Raw genomic sequence first — 23,405 nt, forward strand, 5'->3', positions numbered from 1 at the left:
GGCCAAAAAGAAGAATCAGGGCATGTAGGACCATAAACATTCAGTATAGTAATCGGGATAGCATTGACAAGCAGTTTAACTAAGATCCAGCGACCCTCTTCATCTCGCTCCTCAAGGAGCAGTTTACACTTTAGACGTTTGTGAACAAGAATAGCAACCCCATTCTTTTTTTGAGAAGCAGGTGAAAAGAAAACATCGCCGACCCAAAGTCTTTTGAGTTTCAAAGACTCCACGTCAGAGAGGTGTGTTTCTTGGATAAGAGCAATATCAGGACTATAAGAGGAGAGGTGGGAAAGTACTCTCTGCCGCTTAATAGGGTGATTGAAGCCTTTAACATTCCAGGAAATGACTTTAAACATGAGATCTTATAACACTAAGTAGAAATAACAGGTGCCAAAACATACTGTACATGCAATAAGATGAATTAGAAACAGTATAAGCCATGACAACTAGGGAATGGAAAAATGGATAAACATATTGTATGAGCAATAGGTTAAACTGCAAAAAATCGAAAAATATTAGAACCATTGAAAAGGTAGAAAAAAGAAGAGGAGGAAAAGGAAAAAGAGAGGGGGAAAGGGGAAAGGCGAGGGGATGGGAAAGAAGGTCAGCAAAGGATGGTGAAAAAGGAAAAGAGAGAAGGCATAGAAGACAGTACAAATCCAAAAGGATGACTGTAATAAACATACCTGAAGGGAGTAGATACACAAAGGGAAGGCGGGAGGTGGTGATGCGTTACAAGACGGGGGACCAGGAACAGGAGCGGAACCACACCAAGACCTCACAAAAGGAAAACGAAGGATTGAACAAGATGGTGAAGGGGACATCCGAAAAGATCTGCGTATGGAAAGAGAAATTAATTAAGGACATACGGAACAAAATACATAAGAGAACATAACCAGAAATAGAAAAAGAGGAACGGTGAGCGTAGTCAGGGAGACTCAAGAAGAGAAAAAATTCAAGAGGAGAAAAACGAAAAGATCAAGAGAAAAAAGACGAAGAGAATACATAGAACTAGAGCAAAAAGAGAGCTAGAGAGCAGAACATGAATACAACAGAAATATTTCAGCCACTGTTTGAAGGAGGGGAGGAGGCTTCCATCCCTTCCTCATTCTGTAGAAGAAGAAAATTACGTAGTTCATCAGGTTCCTGAAAAGACCAAGTCTTATTCCGATGAGTAACTCTGAAAGTACAAGGATGAAATAAGCCATAGCGTGCCCCAAGAGAACGCAGAGAGGGACGCAGTGCCAGGAATTCCTTGCGTCTGGAGGCAGTAGCATTAGAGACATCCTGAGAGAAGTAAATCCGCTGACCTTGAAAAGACAATTGTTTTTTGGTACGTGCTGCCGAGAGGATCAAAAGAAGGTCGGTGAATTTCAAAAACAGGATAATAACTCCACGGGGTTTGACAGATGAAGAGTGTCTGGCGCCAAGTCTGTGTGCTCTTTGAATACTGATGGATGTGGAAGGAGGCATGTCCAGAAACTTCGGAAGGAAGGAAGTGAAGAAAGAGACTGGATCGTCCCCCTCAAGATTTTCTGGCAGATTATAAATGCGAAGGTTGTTTCTTCTGTTGCGATTTTCCAAATCCTCCGTGTGTTTCTGCAGAGAAAGGACAGTCTTTTCCAACGTTACAATGCGTTGCGTGTTGGACTGAACCTCAGGTGTAAGCAGTTCTACAGAAGAAAGGCGAGCATCCATGGATTCCCACTTATCTTTGAGAAGCTGCATATCCTTGCTCGTTTCTTCGATAAAAGGACGCATCGCACGAAGCTCCTCCAAAATTTGATCAATAGGAGATGAGGAGGACAATTCATCCGGTGTGGGAGAATGTTGTTTGAGACGTTTGCCAGCTGGAACTGGTGGAGAGGTTCTACTGGAGGTCGATTGAGTAGAGGGAGCACGCTGAGAGGAGGAAGTCGACATTTTAGTAGACTGAGGTAATGTAGACCCAGTAGGCGAAGAAAGTTCCGGAGAACGCCCCGAAGAATCAAAGAGAAATTTAGGTTTGCGTAACGATACCATAGGGAGCTCTCTTGCAGACAATAATGAAGTTCAGTGCGCGTGGAATGGTGTCAAAGAGCACTGTAGAGTGAAGGAAGGCAGTCACTGGAGATAGATAAGATGCAAAAACATATCTCTGTTGGGTTCGCTGACAAGAAGAAAGCAGTAGTCTTTGAAGACGTCAGGTGAGTATGACAGGATTGCGCCAAAAAACAGACCTGAGGAAGCGCAGGTAAAGTACAGTGAAAACGCCAGCGTGCTGAATGATGTGGGTGCCGGTATAATTGCAGAAAAGAGAACAAAAGGCACAAAACCTGTCATAGAAGAGCAAAGCTGTGAGGCATTCAGTGAGCAAATAATGAAGGAGACAGCCGCATTATACCCCCAATGACGAGCGCTGAGGTGGCAAAGCGCGTGGGAAGGCAGGTCTCACAGCGAGAGGCTCATAACTGAAAAATCGGAAGAAACGCCTCAGAGGAGACGAAATTGCAGCATAAATGTACTCCAAATGCTCACCCTCAAAAGCAATGATGACAAGCAGGTCCTGGTAGTCGAGGAAGCGCTGGAGCATTGAGGAGGCGGAGGTCCGGTATAACGCGGCTTGCCTAAAATGGCGGCCGTGTGAGGAGCGGCAGCAACATCACGGAAAAGTGATGGAAAACGGCAATGGAAAAGCCGCTCTTGCGCTCTGTGCGTCCTCCGGAGGGTCCGAAACAAAAATGCAGGAAGAAGAAGGAAAAACAATCCCCTTCACATCGGGGAATCTTCAAGGAGGCTGGGTGGTGCGGCGGAGCTCCGTAGCTAGCCGGCCATCTTGCGCGGCAGCCAAGCCACGCCCCCTTATCAGGGCTTCTGAACTCCAAACAAACCTTTATGTCAAGATGGGTGATATTTACTGCCACTGGTGATAGCCAGGTGCTTTAAATACCTCACTCGTCATTACATTTGAGCAACTCAAACCTGACAAAATTGAACAGAGGAGCAATAAACTATTTCCCAAGTGATGAAGATTTCTATGCTATTTCCCAAAAACCTATAATCGGTGCTATGTAGTGCATCCAATAAATTCTGAAATCTGGAGTATCAGATGTGTGGGAGGCATAAGCAGTGCATTATGCATTAAATGGAGTTAGAATTCGGGCAAATGTATGCCTACAAGTCATTACATAATGCACCCTGGCAAAAGCTAAGTCATATTACCAGGAGGAGACTGGAAGGAAGTCTCACATCTGCCAAAGTGTTCCTCATTCTCCTTTGTTAGGAAGTGGACTTGGCATTTAGTGAACCTGCAATCAGTGCAGCCCATAGATTAGACATAAGGTAGTGTTATTGATGTGCCCTAGCACCATTTACCTTCTTAATTAAATGTTCAGGTATATTAAACTTGACATCGTGCTTTTATAAATATCTGTCACATTCTGAGAAAAGAAGAGAGGCCTTTTAGAACAGTGGATCATACTGAAGCTCAATCTTTGCATTTTCTATATACATAATTGTGTGGAATATTTTAATAACTATGATTACTTAGTGAGAAACTCAGGAAAGATGTGAGAAAAGTAATTCTCCTCATTTGAACCCAAATAGTATTTACTTGACTGTTCCCTTATGTTTGGCCTCTTCTAATGTGGTGTGGTTTCAATACACACACCGTCAGTTCAGTTCCAGCCACACTGTTGCAATGAGTCAGAGCTGAATATCTGAATTTGGTGTGTATCACTTACAACGCAACTTTTACGTCGTAATGCTGTTACAACGCAGCTATTACAACGCAGGATCCATTACATCGGATGCCATTACAACGCATGGCATTACATAGCAGATGGTATTACAACGCATACCATTACATCGTAAGTATTGGTAAGTATATAATTTTTATTTATTTTATTTAATATTATATAATTGATTTAATTATTATTAATTATAAATAAAAATAAATAAAAATATTTATTTATGTTTTTAAATATTATAAATTAAAATTAATAAATTAAGTAATTTTTTAAATAAGTATGAGTATAGGAGTATATGTTTTGGGGTACTGAGGTATATGTTTTGGGGTGTTTGGGTATTTTTAGGTTTTAGGACAGGGTGTGGGTTTTGGGGTACAGGGGTGTTTTTAGGTTTTAGGGTTTTGGGGTACAGGGGTGTTTTTAGGTTTCAGGGTAGGGTTTGGGTTTTGGGGTACAGGGGTGTTTTTAGGTTTCAGGGTAGGGTTTGGGTTTTGGGGTACAGGGGTGTTTTTAGGTTTCAGGGTAGGGTTTGGGTTTTGGGGTACAGGGGTGTTTTTAGGTTTCAGGGTAGGGTTTGGGTTTTGGGGTACAGGGGTGTTTTTAGGTTTCAGGGTAGGGTTTGGGTTTTGGGGTACAGGGGTGTTTTTAGGTTTCAGGGCAGGGTTTGGGTTTTGGGGTACAGGGGTGTTTTCAGGTTAAATTAAATTAATTATATTATATTAATTACATTTCTTAATTAAAATAATTAAATTAAATACATTATTTTAAATAATTTAATTTAATTACAATCAAAAAAATATTTAAATTAAATTAATTGAATTATATTAATTAAATAAAATTAATTACAATTTTTATTAAAATTAATTTAAATAAATAGATTTAAATTTATTAAATAAAAATAATTACTATTTTAAAATGTATTTTAATTAAATTAATTAAATTAAATTAATTAAATTAACTTAATTACAATTTTTTTTAAAAGGTATACTTACCTATACTTACGATGTAATGCCATGCGTTGTAATAGCATCTGCTATGTAATGCCATGCGTTGTAATGGCATCCGATGTAATGGATCCTGCGTTGTAAAAATTCCGATGTAACGGAATGCGTTGTTATAAACAGCGTTGTAGTGACACCAATCCTCTGAATTTATGTATTCAGTTAGTTATTTATACCCAGGGGTTTTATAAAGCCCTGCAAGCCACAAACGTATCCTCATCGAGCTACTGGTTTAGATACAGGTGACGGCAATCGCCACCCATTGTAATGGTCCGGGCAGGTGGTGGCAGCAAAGGGACTAATCGTTTGATTGTTTGGATACATGAGTTTATAGGAGTTTCCTGATTCTGTTGAAGTCGGATTCAAGTCCTAGATGCCTTGGGAGTGAGTTTCATAGGGATGAATCATAAATGTCCTGTCTCCAATTTTTTTGTATTGGTATAATCAAATGAACATTATGTTTCAGTTGGCAGATATTACGTTTCCCAATGGGATATAGGGGAGGAACAGCTTAGATAAGTAGTTCCATGAATGGCCTTGCAATGCTTGGTAAAAGAAGTTAGATTGCGCCTTCATGGGGAACCAGTAGAGGAATTGCAGTGCTGTGATATGTGGTCATAGCGATTCAGGACAAACTGAAGATGTGCAGTGTGGTTCTGGAACCACTGAAGCTCAAATATGTATTCATAGGGAGGTGAATAGAGGCTGGCACAATAGTCAATGTGGGACATCCCCACTGTTAATAGGACTGTAATGTACTAGATGAGGTTAAGGGGAGAACGGTTACCATGTACTAAGCCCAAATGATGGAAGGCAGCTTATTTTTTTTGAACGGTCAAAGTTGCAGGCTTCTTCACTAGATTGAGGAGGGTACTCAAGGTCTCAGACCAGAGGAAAGAAAGATGGGTAATAGAGATGGATCTCCTTACCAGAATTTCAGTTTTCTCACCATTCAGACACAGACAAATGAAGCCGGTATAACGTGTGTGAGACTTTGAAAAAGTTGATTGCACTGTCATCATATTTTATGTGTAACTGGGTATCATCAGCATACAAGAGACAAGGATCCTGATGAGAGGGATCATGTAAACATTAAACAGCATAGCTGAGAGAGCTAAGTCTTGAGGGACCCTACAAGAAAACAATGGACAGATGTGCCTAGTTAGACCTGATGATTGTAGATTAGGAGGAAGATGGAAAACCAAGAAGCTGAGAGTTTCAAGTCACAATGGCTGAGAGTTTCAAACGTATACAGCTGAGAGTTTCAAGTTGTAGAGGAGAACTTGAAGGTATCTTCTGGTGCAGAGTTGTCAGGGTGTGTGAGTTGAGAACTCTTTGATATTTAGAAGTGTATAATAATGTTTGGTGTGAGAGCTTGTTAGAATGTTGAGTGTGTAAGACTGTCAGTTGGATAGAGGGCTGAGCGGCAGGAGGCTGCTCCTGGTGGGGCGTTATCCTCTTCTTCTTACTTTACCATCCTACCTGAATAAACTACTTACAAGTAACTTCAAGAACTAAGCTACTTTATTTACAACATTTTTGGCGACGTTTTGAACCTATGTGTACCTCCTAAAAAGAAGCTGAATTTACATGAGAAACTACTTGGAAAAGAGAACAGAATTGAAACAGTGAACTATGCAAAACAAGGTAAAAGACTTTCTACATTTAACATCATGTGTTTAACCTAACTGGCACTACAAGACCCCACCAGTGACCCCGTAATCGGTCGCCCTAAGAACTAAAAGTGCCAGACCAAGCTCAAGGTCAAAAACCCACTGTAAAACTACTGGTGTTATGTGATGAGAGATTTTTGACCTTTAAAGTGCTGTTGGACAGCAAATATGTGAAGCTGCTTGTCATCTGTTACTTGGAGTAGTTGTCACCGCTATGTATGACTGTGTAGAGTAGCCCCGGTGTCTGGAATTAAATTTCCAGCTGTCCGCCCACTGGCATTGTTTACTTAACATACTGTGAACCCAGGGGCATAAATACACTTTGGTGGCCGCAATCCATTGTGGACAGTTTGAATGGCGTATTCGGGGGCACATGTCGAGCCTCACCATCTGTGAACCAAAATCAGGATTCACATGTGTGCAAGATGTTGATCCTGACATGTTTCCTACAGTAGGTAATGCTTTGCAGTTAGCATTAGCGCTGTGTGCTGAGAAAACCAACACTTATCTGAAGCTTTACATTTCAAAATGCACACAAATTGCTAGGCATCGTAGCGACTTGTTTGAAACTGTGGAGGATACCGCCTGCATACTGCACTTTCGTGGTATGTTTAATGAAGAAAGATTTTACACTCTCATACTGAAAAGCCAACTGCAACTAGAGAAAATTGTCATTTTGATGGGAACGATTGGCAGTGAATAAATTACTGTGCGGTGTATCGTGACATCTTGCGGTGAGCAACTTTTATTTGGTGTTTGAAAAAATCAGTAGCTAATGTGTTTCTTTGCACCCACGGAGAACATAACGCAGTGCAAGCCGTCGAATTGGTGACTATTTAAATTTACTGGGAGCCCCGTGCAGCACAAAGCAGAACGTACTTAGATGACTGCCTTTCATTGAACCTCCCTGTCTGGCTGAAGGAGCCTTATTTCTTTTCGTTCAGAACCGCCATGCCTGTGATGTGACTGTTTGTCAGTTGGCATCTTCTAAATGTTTGAATGTGAGCCGCAAGCTAATTCAATTTTTTTTTAGAACAACAGTGGTCCCATGCATTCAAGAATACATAAAGCAATAAATATAGACGGAATCAAATCTATATTTGGAGCGACATGTCCAGCCGGACAGTGGTCTTTTAAGTTTACTCAATAAACAAATGATCCATACAGAGAAAAATACCTTCCACAATTTCACCAGTGTGGTACACAAGCCTGTGCCCAACACTCACGGATCAGATACAGAAGGTAGGTTTAGGAACATAAAAGGGCTTTTCAAGGCAAACACACGTTTTCTGTTCAAAATCCAATTGTACAGAAGTGTCAATAAAGCACCATTACATTACATAGAAATCAAGTTTTGTATAGGGTGCTAGACAGGTCGACGGCGTTTCGGTCCCCCTATTAGATCATGGGGACCATCATCAGGACATTCAATAATTGCCTTAACGTTATTTAGCCTCTAGTTGCCTGAGAAAGGAAAGGAATAGAGAGAAAATATATACATTTAGGTACAAAATATTCAGTATTTTAGATCACAAGACTTAAAATAAAACGTGCATCCGATCGTTTTATTTAAGGTGAATTACGTCACAATTGAGGGTTTAAGTGAGTTAGAGCGTGCCTGCAAGTGAAAGGACGGCTGGGGAAATTGCCGAAGTGAAGATCATTACAATGACCGATATAAAGGCATTCTTATTGCGTAGTGCCCGGCATTGAGTTCATGAGCGAGCTACCACAAGGTGTAGACGCGAAGGATTTACGTGACTACGGAAAAGTGAAAGATCATGACTCGTGCCTATGTTGAGGGGGAATAACACGGTGTGCCTAACGCCGTTATGGGAAATTGCCGAAGTGAAGATCATTACACTAACCGGTATACAGGCAACCGAGGACGATAATACTAAAACATTCTTATCGCGTAGTGCCCGGCATTGAATTCATGAGCGAGCTATCGCAAGGTGTAGATGCGAAGGATTTACGTGACTACGGAAGAGTGAAAGATCACGACCCGTGCCTATGTTGAGGGGGCAATAAAGTGAAGGGTGTTTACCGAGTGTAAACCGGCAGGTGATTAACACAATGTGCATAGCACCGCTATGAAGTGAATGAACAGGCTTACCAGGACAATGTACTGGTAATAGATCAACAGGGAGGAGTAGCCTGTATTCGAAAAAGCAGCCCTAGAGAAAGGAAGTCGAATAATGGGCGGCAAGAATTAAACAACGGTGACTGTGTAACCGTGGCCGTGCAAGGCTTCTTACAAGAATCAGGCGCGATTTTCCGCGTTACAATAACGTAATCCGACGGGGCCAGGGAAGTGCCTGTCGGAAAAAGCGGAACATCAGAAGATTGAATTCAAGGCTATTTCGGTGTAGAGGAGCTTCGGGCTGCTCGTGACTTATCGGGTTAGTCGGTCTATCAGTCTGTTTCCTGCTGTGCTCGGGCAATGGAGGGGAGGAGTGAAAAGTGAGTGAGAGGAGGCTGATTGGTCAGTGATTGTGACACCTTCCAGGGCATAGAAATAAAGGATGGGCACGGGACTCGGCGGCCATCTTGGATGAGATATGTAATATTCAGATAAGACAGTGGTGCATAGTGTTTAGTGCAAGTGACATTTAAAAACCACATTATTTACATTTGGACAAAAGACCAGCTTGACTGACTCAAGATGCCAGAGCAGAATTTCCGGGTTCAAGATTGCGGAGCAGATTTCAAATTAGAGCAGTCCATTCCTCCTGCAGGTTCAATCCAGAGTTCAGACTGTCCGTTTTTAATATCCATTTGAGCTCTTCTCTGTTGAGCATACGGGTCAGGTCACCTCCCCTGGGTGGGATGATGACTTGAGTAATGACTGTCCAGCGGATTTCATTTTCCGTATGACCAGGGGAGCATTAGGTGTTTTACACCGGATACGACTTCGATGTTGAGATATTCGCAGTTTGATTTTCTGCTTAGTCTGGCCCACATAGATTAGGTCACAAGGACAAAAAATGGCAAAGATGATGTTACAACTATTACAGTTAGTAAAAGTTCTCAATTTATTTCTCACTTCTTTGTATACAAACTCTTTGCAATCTATTGAGAGATCACATACAACACATGACCCACACTTGAAGTGGCCTCGAACAGGGGGTAATAACCAATGATCACGGAGTGTGGTGTTTTTCGTATTTACAGGCGGCAGGGCTGCCCTTACCAGCTGATCTTTAAGGTTCTTGCTTTTTCTAAAAACAATGAGTGGAGTTTCCCAGTTAAGTGGGCCTGAATTCAATATGTGCCAGTTCCTTTTTATACTTTGTTTGACACGGTTAGAGATGGTTGAAAAGGTAGTAACACATACCATCTTGTCAGATGTTTGCTTTGGTTTTGGCTCCAGAAGGGTTTCCCGGGGCCGGACCCGGCCCTTTATATTGAGTTTTTAATTAGGCGCCTGGGATAACCTCTAGTTCTAAATTTGTTGAAAAGAATGTTGGCCTCACTAAAATAGTCTTCCTTTTTGAAACAATTTCTCCTTAGTCTAAGGAATTGTGAGTATGGCAGGCTGTCCCTCAGCGCCCTGGAGTGACAGCTGCCATAACTGAGCAGGGTGTTCCTTTCCGTTGGTTTACGGAAAAGGGATGTGTACAGTATCCCATCTTGATGTTGAATAGTGAGATCAAGGAAGGAAATGCTATTCTTGCTGTGGGTCAGTGTAAATGTGAGGCCGTTGCAATTGTTATTAAGCCAATGTAGTAGTCCGGGGAAATCATCAATTGACCCACCCCAGATGAGGAAAATATCATCTATGTAGCGCTTCCAGATATGCAGCCCCTGATGGAATGGGTTGCTAATGGAGAGAATTGTGTTAGTCTCCAGCCAGTCCATATAGAGGATCGCTAGGTTAGGAGCAAAAATAGCGCCCATAGACGTGCCACGGACCTGTTGATAGTATTGTGAGTCAAACACAAAGAATTTCTGGGTGAGACAGATCTCTAAGAGTTGTACTATGAACAGAGTGGGGACTCTATGAGGACGTGACCTAGTGTTAAGTATGCTTTCCATGACCAGTAATGAGTCTCTCTGGGGTATATTAGTATAAAGAGACTCCACGTCAAGTGTGCATAGAGTCTCGTTTTCATGATTGTAGGGATGATTCTCAATAAGGTTAATCATATGCATGCTATCTCGAATGTAGCATTTGGTTACTGGCACAAAGTCCTTCAAGAAGAAATTGACATAATGGCCCAGTGGTTCTAAGACCGACCCACAGCCAGATACTATCGGTCTGCCTGGGGGGTTATCCAATCTTTTGTGGATTTTTGGCAGCGTGTAAATGACCGGGGTTCTTGGGTTAGTGATATTGAGAAAGTTGTATTCATGTTTACTTATAAAGCCATTGTCGAGGGCTTCCGTTGTAAGAAGTTTAACCACTTGGATGCTAAGGCTGATGCTGCTCCTCAATGTATTTTCCATTGAAATCAATGGAAACTCCATGACGAGCTGAGCTCCTCATGAGCGTCGAAGGGGTTAACTAAGGTTTGGATGTCTTTGGTGGGGTTACAGGGTAATTTGCAATAGTGGTCCGTATTAGAGACTTGTCGTTGGAGCTCATCTTTATAATTCTCAATATCCTGCAGCACTATTCCACCGCCCTTATCGGCTGGTTTAATAATCAGCTTAGTATTGTTTTTAAGAGTGGTAATGGCAGATTTCTCTTCTAAAGAGATATTGTAAGGTATAAAAAGATGGGATTTCTCCAGATCAGAGATTTCCTTAAGGATAACCTTTTCAAAAGTGATGATCTCTTTCGGGATCATGTTGGATGTGGGTGAAAAGGTTGATGGAGGTCTAAATGGTGTTACCACCACTTTGGGCTCCGAAGGATTGAGTTCAAAATAGGAACAAAGTCTCAACTTGCGGAAAAAGCCCATTAATTTGGACTGAAGATCCAAGAAGTTTGGATAGGTCGTCGGGACAAAGGATAAGCCTTTGCTTAGGATAGATGACTCCTGACTAGAGAGTGTATGATTAGATATATTGAAAATAGGGATGATGTCAGAGTATGTGTTATTTGTTACCATTGGTAAAATTTGTGTCTGGTCTGACGCTCCCCTGGAGGATTGTGCCATTTCTGTTGCTGTTTCACCCTCCCTCTCTTTTGGGGTTCGGAGTTGCCTCTGGATAAAAAAGGAGTCTGATTGCGTGTCGGGCCACAGGGTCCCTCACCAGGATCTGAACTGTCGGATGATTCAGCCGACGAATCAGTAAACCCTACCACAGTGTTTCTTCTATTGAAGCGTCCCCAGGGTCTTGGGGTTTGTTGGTGAGGGTTGAAATTGCGATTTGTGTAAAAATCTTTCTGTAGATAGGGATAAGTTCGCTCAAGGGTGAAGGTTTTAATATCTTTCTTCACCTTATTGGATTTTTTATTTTGTTCAATACGGTGGAATTCCGAGACTGTTTTTTAAATTTTTTCAAGCAGGGCCTTAGTGTCAGTAACCGTTTTGTCATCAATTATTTGTTTCTCGAAATCTCTAATGATATCATCCAATTTTTTGAGTTCTTCACCTGCAATTTCTATTCCTAGGACTAGCCAATGCCTAGAGCAGGTGGTGCCAATACTACTAAATCCTGTTATATACTTGGGATTGTCAGTAAAAACCCCGGGGCTATTCCTGACTTGTAAACCCAGTGGAATAGTATTAGATTTCAAATATTGGATGAGCATAAGAGTCATTAGTTCAAGTCGTGCATGTTTTTTCTTTTGTTTTTCTAAATCCTCAGACAGACTGGTACTACCAGTTATGTTGGGTTCTTCTTGGTCAGTGAACAGGGAAGGACCTGCGCAAATCTTTTTCATATATTCAATTGAATATAAGGGGGCTGAGTCAGACATTCCAGTGAAAAGAAGTTAGGGGTGACAAAGTGTACAGAACCGCTCGTGCCAAGGTAGGGAGGCGAGCGACCACTTAGGAGAAGTGGAAGGAAGGCAAAACCCTTGCAATCCGTCGATTGTGCACAGTTATATTAGCAACAACAAGGGGCCCCAATTCAGTCAACAGGGGACCTCGGGGAACATACTTTTTAGAACAACAGTGGTCCCATGCATTCAAGAATACATAAAGCAATAAATATAGACGGAATCAAATCTATATTTGGAGCGACATGTCCAGCCGGACAGAGGTCTTTTAAGTTTACTCAATAAACAAATGATCCATACAGAGAAAAATACCTTCCACAATTTCACCAGTGTGGTACACAAGCCTGTGCCCAACACTCACGGATCAGATACAGAAGGTAGGTTTAGGAACATAAAAGGGCTTTTCAAGGCAAACACACGTTTTCTGTTCAAAATCCAATTGTACAGAAGTGTCAATAAAGCACCATTACATTACATAGAAATCAAGTTTTGTATAGGGTGCTAGACAGGTCGACGGCGTTTCGGTCCCCCTATTAGATCATGGGGACCATCATCAGGACATTCAATAATTGCCTTAACATTATTTAGCCTCTAGTTGCCTGAGAAAGGAAAGGAATAGAGAGAAAATATACACATTAAGGTACAAAATATTCAGTATTTTAGATCACAAGACTTAAAATAAAACGTGCATCCGATCGTTTTATTTAAGGTGAATTACGTCGTAATTGAGGGTTTAAGTGAGTTAGAGCGTGCCTGCAAGTGGAAGGACGGCTGGGGAAATTGCCGAAGTGAAGATCATTACATTGACCGATATAAAGGCATTCTTATTGCGTAGTGCCCGGCATTGAGTTCTTGAGCGAGCTACCACATGGTGTAGACGCGAAGGATTTACGTGACTACGGAAAAGTGAAAGATCATGACTCGTGCCTATGTTGAGGGGGAATAACACGGTGTGCCTAACGCCGTTATGGGAAATTGCCGAAGTGAAGATCATTACACTAACCGGTATACAGGCAACCGAGGACGATAATACTAAATAATTCTTATCGCGTAGTGCCCGGCATTGAATTCATGAGCGAGCTATCGCAAGGTGTAGATGCAAAGGATTTACGTGACTACGGAAGAGTGAAAGATCACGACCCGTGCCTATGTTGAGGGGGCAATAAAGTGAAGGGTGTTTACTGAGTGTAAACCGGCAGGTGATTAACACAATGTGAATAGCGCCGCTATGGAGTGAATGAACAGGCTTACCAGGACAATGTACTGGTAATAGATCAACAGGGAGGAGTATCCTGTATTCGAAAAAGCAGCCCTAGAGAAAGGAAGTCGATTAATGGGCGGCATGAATTAAACAACGGTGACTGTGTAACCGTGGCCGTGCAAGGCTTCTTACCAGAATCAGGCGCGATTTTCAGCGTTACAATAACGTAATCCGACGGGGCCAGGGAAGTGCCTGTCGGAAAAAGCGGAAAGTCAGAAGATTGTATTCAAGGCTATTTCGGTGTAGAGGAGCTTCCGGCTGCTCGTGACTTACCGGGTTAGTCGGTCTATCAGTCTGTTCCCTGGCGTGCTCGGGCAATGGAGGGGAGGAGTGGAAAGTGAGTGAGAGGAGGCTGATTGGTCTGTGATTGTGACACCTTCCAGGGCATAGAAATAAAGGATGGGCACGGGACTCGGCGTCCATCTTGGATGAGATATGTAATATTCAGATAAGACGGTGGTGCATAGTGTTTAGTGCAAGTGACATTTAAAAAACACATTATTTACATTTGGACAAAAGACCAGCTTGACTGACTCAAGATGCCAGAGCAGAATTTCCGGGTTCAAGATTGCGGAGCAGATTTCAAATTAGAGCAGTCCATTCCTCCTGCAGGTTCAATCCAGAGTTCAGACTGTCCGTTTTTAATATCCATTTGAGCTCTTCTCTGTTGAGCATACGGGTCAGGTCGCCGCCCCTGGGTGGGATGATGACTTGAGTAATGACTGTCCAGCGGATTTCATTTTCCGTATGTCCTTTATTGACAAAATGTTCGACCAGGGGAGCATTAGGTGTTTTACACCGGATACGACTTCGATGTTGAGATATTCGCAGTTTGATTTTCTGCTTAGCCTGGCCCACATAGATTAGGTCACAAGGACAAAAAATGGCATAGATGATGTTACAACTATTACAGTTAGTAAAAGTTCTCAATTCATTTCTCACTTCTTTGTATACAAACTCTTTGCAATCTATTGAGAGATCACATACAACACATTTTGTCCAAATGTAAATAATATGGTTTTTAAATGTCACTTGCACTAAACACTATGCACCACCGTCTTATCTGAATATTACATATCTCATCCAAGATGGCCACCGAGTCCCGTGCCCATCCTTTATTTCTATGCCCTGGAAGGTGTCACAATCACAGACCAATCAGCCTCCTCTCACTCACTTTTCACTCCTCCCCTCCATTGCCCGAGCACGCCAGGGAACAGACTGGTAGACCGACTAACCCGGTAAGTCACGAGCAGCCCGAACCTCCTCTACACCGAAATATCCTTGAATACAATCTTCTGATGTTCCGCTTTTTCCGACAGGCACTTCCCTGGCCCCGTCGGATTACGTTATTGTAACGCGGAAAATCGCGCCTGATTCTGGTAAGAAGCCTTGCACAGCCACGGTTACACAGTCACCGTTGTTTAATTCTTGGCGCCCATTAATCGACTTCCTTTCTCTAGGGCTGCTTTTTCGAATACAGGCTACTCCTCCCTGTTGATCTATTACCAGTACATTGTCCTGGTAAGCCTGTTCATTCACTCCATAGCGGCGCTATGCACATTGTGTTAATCACCTGCCGGTTTACACTCGGTAAACACCCTTCACTTTATTGCCCCCTCAACATAGGCACGGGTCGTGATCTTTCACCCTTTCGTAGTCACGTAAATCCCTCGCATCTACACCTTGCGATAGCTCGCTCATGAATTTAATGCCGGGCACTACGCGATAAGAATGTTTTAGTATTATCGTCCTCGGTTGCCTGTATACCGGTTAGTGTAATGATCTTCACTTCGGCAATTTCCCATAACGGCGTTAGGCACACCGTGTTATTCCCCCTCAACATAGGCACGAGTCATGATCTTTCACTTTTCCGTAGTCACGTAAATCCTTCGCGTCTACACCTTGTGGTAGCTCGCTCATGAACTCAATGCCGGGCACTACGCAATAAGAATGCCTTTATATCGGTCATTGTAATGATCTTCACTTCGGCAATTTCCCCAGCCGTCCTTCCACTTGCAGGCACGCTCTAACTCACTTAAACCCTCAATTACGACGTAATTCACCTTAAATAAAACGATCGGATGCACGTTTTATTTTAAGTCTTGTGATCTAAAATACTGAATATTTTGTACCTTAATGTGTATATTTTCTCTCTATTCCTTTCCTTTCTCAGGCAACTAGAGGCTAAATAACGTTAAGGCAATTATTGAATGTCCTGATGATGGTCCCCATGATCTAATAGGGGGACCGAAAACGCCGTCGACCTGTCTAGCACCCTATACAAAACTTGATTTCTATGTAATGTAATGGTGCTTTATTGACACTTCTGTACAATTGGATTTTGAACAGAAAACGTGTGTTTGCCTTGAAAAGCCCTTTTATGTTCCTAAACCTACCTTCTGTATCTGATCCGTGAGTGTTGGGCACAGGCTTGTGTAGCACACTGGTGAAATTGTGGAAGGTATTTTTCTCTGTATGGATCATTTGTTTATTGAGTAAACTTAAAAGACCTCTGTCCGGCTGGACATGTCGCTCCAAATATAGATTTGATTCCGTCTATATTTATTGCTTTATGTATTCTTGAATGCATGGGACCACTGTTGTTCTAAAAAGTATGTTCCCCGAGGTCCCCTGTTGACTGAATTGGGGCCCCTTGTTGTTGCTAATGCAAGCTAATTCAAGGCACCGATACACACTACTTACTACTTCATGCGGTACAGCTGACGGTCTTCTGTGATGATATCTTCCTTCGCGTCACAGTCACCTTCTTCACCACGTTGGGCTGCACGCACATACCGCAAGCCACTCGGCACGGCTATGGTAACGTGCCGCCATCTTGTGCACAGCATCAACTTGTGTTTGTTGTTCATATAACCGGTTCAATGAAGTCGAATTGGAGTCTTCAATTTCTACTAGATTTTAGAAGTACTGTGATGAACTTTAAACTATCTTCTCCTTGGTACAGGCCTGTGATGCTTCATATGTTGATTTCTTCAGCCAACTTGAGTGGGATTTCGCTCACTGGTGGCATTACAAGACTTTCAGTACTTCAAAGACCCCGGGGGAGAGATCGCTCACCGGAGCAAGTGACTTTAAGTTTGATTAGCCTTTTGCTGCAGTACTATGTTTGTGGGGTGGTTGTGGTGTAATGGAATTTTGGTATTAGGGAGGGATTGTGCCCCTACTATATTTAGGTTGTGTAGCGATCAGTACTCTAGTTTTTGTTTCACAGGATGGTGTGTTCCCTGTTGCTCTAGCTTGTGGGTTGGTGTAGTTGAATGTTCCTGTTTTATTTCAAGAGTGCCCCAGTCATGGATCATAGGGATTTGTGTTTCCCTATTAAGTGAACATTACCTTATGGGGGTTTAGTGCCCCAGTTATGGAACATGAGGAAGTTTGTTCCCCATTACATGGTCATTGTAGGAGCTAAGTGCCCCAATTACACAATTAAATCGCTTTGGGACCTTAGTGCCTCAGTGCTTGATCATAGATACAAATGTATCCTATTACATGGAGTTTGCGGGAGCTGTGCACCTCTAATTTTGAGTGATATGCCAGCCTCACCTAAGTGATGTGACTGTTGTCACATTTGTACGTTTTATTTAATGTGTCTATAATTGATGGATGTTTCCCTGTCACGCCATAAGTTGGGACTCTTTTTGCATCTTGCTGACCTGGCCAGTCAGTTTGTTTGGTTTCTTGAGTTTTGTATGCTGTGTGTTGGCGTGGAGGTGTGTTGGAGGATTGTCTTTTTGTTTGAGAAAGGGAGAAGGTGGTGGTGAATGTAATGTGCTGCTTTGCGTGATTTGCTTGAGTGAATGTTAATTGGTGATCTTATCTGATTTCATGTTATTTGCTGAAGTTGCGTGATTTGACTTGTTCTCCACAATTTTACTCCTATTTATTATTTTCTATTAAAGAAGAGAGATGTGTTGTACTTATTCCTGCTGCTCAGCCTAGAATGGTTGGTGTGAGAGCTTGTAGAATTTTGAGTGTGTAAGACTGTCAGTTGGATGGAGGGCTGAGCGGCAAGAGGCTGTTCCTGGTGGGGCTTTATCCTCTTCTTCTTACTTTACCATCTTACCTGAATAAACTACTTACAAGGAACTTCAAGGACTATGGACGCCATGGGAGTGGATGTCACTCTTGTTAACTTCCTAAGGGATCTACATAGGGATACCAGGGCAAATATTAGATTCTCACACGATCTCTGAGTATCGAGGAATTTTACAGTTACCCGGGGGGTAAGGCAAAGGTGCATTTTAGCGCCATTTCTCTTTAATCTATACATCAATGAATTAGAGAAGTGTTTGCTTGAAACCGGGGTGGATTTCCCATATGTAGCACTGTGCCAACTGTCTGGAAGCAAGCCATGGTCAGGTCACTAATTAAGAAGCCCAATTTGGACCCGTCTGACTTAGCCAACTATCGTCCCATCTCCCTGCTCCCATGGGTGAGCAAGGTACTTGAAAAATATATCAACCAACAGTTGGTGAACTTCTTGGAAGATCAACACATACTAGATCCCACTCAGATGGGCTTCAGACCAAAACACGGGACTGAGACCGCCCTCCTCATGGTCACCGAGGAAACTAGAAAAATCCTGGATCAAGGAGGATCAGTGGCAATGATCCTCCTTGATCTAAGTGCGGCATTTGACACGGTCAGTCATGACACCTTACTGAACCGGCTGTCCTGTGCGGGGATCAAGGATAAGGCCTGGGCATGGTTTAAATCATTCTTGGACAACAGATCCTTTAGGGTTTTTGATGGCGAAGCCGTGTCCTCCAGCAGACCCCTAAAATGTGGGGTCCCTCAGGGTTCCTCTCTAAGCCCTGCGCTTTTCAATCTGTATATGAGACCGCTGGCCGATGTCGTCCGCCCTTTTGGAGTTAAGATCATCTCCTATGCGGACGACACGCAGCTAGTGGTCTCACTGGCGCAGGAGGCTAATCGAACTGCGCCAGGCGGGCTTAGAGAGTGCCTGGAGGAGGTGAGGAACTGGATGTCGTCATCATCCCTGAAGTTGAATGGGGACAAAACACCGAGCTGATGCTCTTAGGCCCATCAGATCTGGCCCTTCCTCCCTCTCTGTGGCCCCCCTGTCTAGGCCCTCCTCCAACCCCCAAAGATACCATCAAGAGCCTCGGAGTGTGGCTGGACAGTTCACTATCTTTTAATGCCCAGGCCACTAAACTTTCAGCCACCTGTTTTGGCATCATGAGGGTGCTACATAAAATATTTCCCCTCCTTCCCATGGAAGCAAAACAGGTAGCCATTCAAGGTCTTATTCAATCATGCCTTGATTTTAATAATGTACTCTACCTTGGCGCCCCAGAATACACCCTACGCAGGCTGCAGATTGTACAGAATTGCGCAGCGCGCTTACTGCTCAAAATTCCCCGCAGACACTCAGTGAGGGCAGGACTGATTAGCCTTCACTGGCTTCCGATCCGGCAGAGAGTTTTGTTCAAAACATTATGCATAGCTCATCAAGCCTTCTGGGACATAGGACCCAGCATCACACGCGATCTGGTTACCCATTACACCCCAAACCGAAGTCTTCGTTCCAGCCAGACCTTCCTGGCAGTGGTACCAAGAATAAAAAGATCCAGATCTGGCGGAAGGACGTTCACATACAACGCATCTAAGTCCTGGAACGCCCTGCCACTCCATCTTAGAGCGAACCCTAACCTCACGGAGTTCCGCAAGCAATTAAAGACCTTTTTGTTTGCATCCTCTTACTAACTGTCTGCCTCCCCTCCTTGTCCTTAGTAGGCTCTGGCTATCCTAGCGCTTGGACGCCTCCGGGCAACAATTCACGCTTTATAAATTCTCAAGTTTACAAGTTTACAAGTTTAGGGCGCAGAGGCCTTCCCGTCCTCCTTTACGCGGACGGTGCAGTCCTTCTGGCCAGAACCGCCAGAGGCCTGCAATCTTTACTGAATGCTTTCCGTAGCTTCATGGCTGAACGTGATTTAGCCATAAATAACTCTAAGTCTTTCATACTGCAGGTCGGACCCGCCCGAAACGTAACTTCCCCTTTATGATAAATAATGGAAAAGTGCCCATCACCTCAACTTTCTCATACTTGGGAGTTTTGTTTGATGACCGTTTAAGCTGGGCTGACTTAGTTGAGAAGAAAAGAGGGGAGATTACACGGGCTAATACCGCCATCTTCAGCTTTGCAAGCAAAATGGGCAAACGCCCAATTGCTGCAATGCTGAAGCTGTACCAGGCAAAAAGTGTTGCAATCAGCAGCTATGGCAGCGAGCTACGGGGATATACAGTAGTTAAGAGCATCCAGGTGGCAGAGAATAACTTTTTTTTTAAATTACTGGGAGTACCAAATGGCACGTCGAATTTAATCATCCACGAAGAAACGGGGCTCCCGTTTATTGGCGATACGTTAGCGATGCGCCCTCTGCTTTTTTGGATGAAATGCTGGCTAAACAATGATCTCACCCTTAATCACCAGCTACTTAAAGAGGCCCTGACCCTGGATAACATGTTTAAAATCCCCTGGCTAAAATATTTTAAATCCTGCTTTAACGACCTCGGACGACCGGATCTCTTTTTAAATCCTGAAACTATTACCACCGAGGATGTGGCCTACGTTATTAAAACCTTCTCCCTATGGCAAAAACTTAATTGAGAGGGGGTGGAATTGGTTAAACGTAGTGTCCGTAACTTTATGTTACTTAAAACCGTCCCTTTGCTGGAACCTTATCTGACGTGGCCTATTTCAGCCCATGAGCGGTTTCTTTTAACCAGATTCAGGTTCAACTATTACCACCTGCTACTTGCTGTTTCAAGGGGAAGTCATAAAGGCCAGGTTTTGCCGCCCTGTGGCTAAGATGTTTCGTCTCCACAGGACCTAATGCACTTTATGTTTTTTTGCCACTATTATGATGTTCCACGTAGACTCTTTTTAAAGCCCCTTTTAAAAAAAATGAATTTCACTCAGGTTCGTCCGGCTCATTGCTTTTTGCAAATGCTGAGCCCAGAAAGCACTTTATTTGTGGTTGGCTTTTTAAAAAATGCGCTGAGACTGAGAAAAAGCCTCCCAAACTAATGGAACCTTGTACCGTAGTCATGATATTAATTAAATTTTAGTCTAAAGTTTTTACTTTTGGGATGAAAGTCTTTTACTTGTTTTGTATTAATATGTGAATGAATTACCTTATTACTTGCACAAATTCAAATGTACAGACTTTTAATCACACGATTGTCCCTGGTACTATTGTAATATTGCTTTTATGGTTTGCTATTTGTAAAACCGAATAAAGTATTTTGACTATGACTCTGACTATGACTATGCTACTTTATTTACAACAAATATATACTTTTCAAAGGTCTGAAGCCCAACTGAAAGTCACTGATAAGCTATTAGTTCTGGATGAGAGTTGGTTTGCAACCACTGTTTTATGAGCTGTAGCTTTTGTATTGAAAGAGGAGCAGAGGAAACTAGTACAGTAGTCATATGCTCTAGGTAGGTTACACGTTCATCAGTGGAAGCTGAAGAGATATCATGGATATTTAAAAGCAACTGGGAGAACCCCTCAGGTTGCGGGTTATTTAGATTCCCACATGAGGGTCTGGAACTGGACGAGAACATCGACGTTGATTACTGTAGCACTCATTCTCTAAGATAAAACAAATGATGCTATGAACACACAGGTGGTCTGGAGGCCCCACTCCCAAATGAGCAGGTTGGGAGTAGTGGAGAAGAATAGATCAATATATTGACTCCTGGAGTGGTTAGGCCCATTAACCAGCTGGGATAAGCTGAGGGTATCCATAGCTGTGCAGATGTTTTGACTGTAGCCATGAGAAACATCATCAGACCAGCTGTGAAGGTTATCTACAATGCATTCACAAGTTAATAAGTAAAGTATATGCTGGATAAGACCATGTAGCCCCTCTCCCCTTAGCCATTATAGGACCCAGGGAGCCAACCCCCAGGGCTGAAATGCCAAAAAACAGAAGGAGGACCCCTTACCCAAGCCTTTAAAAGTCCCTGGAGATTCCCACCCCAGGGTCTCAATGTACAATTTAAGGGGAGGAGGGCCACGCAGGGGACACCATCCCTTGGTCTGTCTCACTAGCTATGTCCTGGGGAGCACACCGCTAGGACGTATCGGTTTCTCTGCCAGCACCTGCATGTGCAGAGAAATCTGTGTTTGCTCCTGTTTGGCTAGAGCATTTTTTAATCTCCTGCCAAGTGGGAGCCTACACATAGTCTGCTCCCAGCGGGCAGGAGCTTTGAAAATGCTCCCGTCAGCTGGGAGTAGACGTTTGATCTTTTTCCCTGCCTGAAACAAATGAAAATATTGCTCCAGACCACAGGGTGCGGCATTAGTAGCTGCTCCCTGCTGACAGGATTAATGCCATTTCCCTCTGTATGCTGGGAGCTGCGTGGGGCTGCAGGGGCCCTGGGGCTCCCCCCGTGACCTCCAACAAGTGTATGGTGGGTGCCCTGGGTGGGTACCAGGGGACCCACCTTTAATTGTGGTGGGCCTAGGGGATGGGGTCCCCAGGGCCAGAAAAGACCCTCCTCCCCTTTAATTTTAGTAGTGGCCCAGGGGGATAGGGCCCCCAGGCCCTAATAAGGCTTGGGGAGGGGGCCACACAGCCACCTACCTTTTCATTAACAAAGGGACTGGGGAATGGGGACCCCAAGGCTCTATAGGGCTCAAGGAGGGAGGCCATGTGACCCCCTTCACCTTTATTTTTTCAAAAAACGGCCTGGGGATGGGGTCTTCAGGGCCTAATAAGGCTCGAGGATGGGAGCTATATGGCCCCCTTCCCTTTAATAAAAAAAACAGCCCTGGGGAATTGGGTCCCCAGGGCCTAATAAGGAACAGGGAAGATGGGACAATTGGTCAATCAATCAATCAATCAAGCATTTGTAAAGCGCACTACTCGCCCGTGAGGGTCTCAAGGCGCGAGGGGAGGGGGAGCGCTGCTACTGTTCGAAAAGCCAGGTCTTGAGGAGTCTTCTGAAGGTCAGTAGGTCTTGGGTTTGCCGTCGGCAAATGGGGAGGGTGTTTGATGTCTTGGCGGCGAGGTGGGAGAATGATCTGCTGCCGGCGGTCACTCTTCGAATGCGGGGGACAGTGGCAAGGGCGTGGTGGGGGTGTAGAAGCTGAGTCGGCTGTTGAGGTACGCTGGTCCGGTGTTGTGGAGTGCTTTGTGTGAGTGGGTGAGGAGCTTGAAGGTTATCCTTTTGATGACGGGGAGCCAGTGCAGGTCTCTCAGGTGGGGTGTGATGTGGCTGCGGCGAGGGATGTCGAGGATCAGGCGTGCGGGGCGTGTGGAGGCATTGTGGATGCATTGGAGCTGTTTCAGGAGTTTGGCCGAGGCTCCTGTGTAGAGGGTGTTTCCGTTGTCCAGCCTGTTGCTGATGAGGGTCTGGGCGACCGTCCTTCTTGTTGTGGTGGGGATCCACTTGTAGATTCTGCAGAGCATGCCAATGGTGTTGAAGCAGGGGGAAGAGATGGCGCTGACCTGCTTCCCCATGGAGAGGGTGGAGTCGAGGATGACCCCTAGGTTGCGTGCGTGGTCTGTGGGCATTGGAGCTGTTCCTAGTGCGGTCGGCCACCAGGAGTCGTCCCAGGCCGAGGGGGTGGATCCGAGGATGAGGACCTCCGTCTTGTCAGAGTTCAGCTCAGTCGGCTGTTTCTCATCCAGTCGGCGACAGCCTTCATTCTCTCGTGGAGGTTGGTTTTGGCGGTGTTGGGGTCTTTGGTGAGGGAGAGGATCAGCTGGTTGTCATTGGCGTAAGAGATGATGTTGAGGTTGTGCAGTTGTACTACGTGGGCGAGAGGTGCCATGTAGATG

Source organism: Lissotriton helveticus, chromosome 12, assembly GCF_964261635.1.
Source record: "Lissotriton helveticus chromosome 12, aLisHel1.1, whole genome shotgun sequence".
NCBI lineage: Eukaryota > Metazoa > Chordata > Amphibia > Caudata > Salamandridae > Lissotriton > Lissotriton helveticus.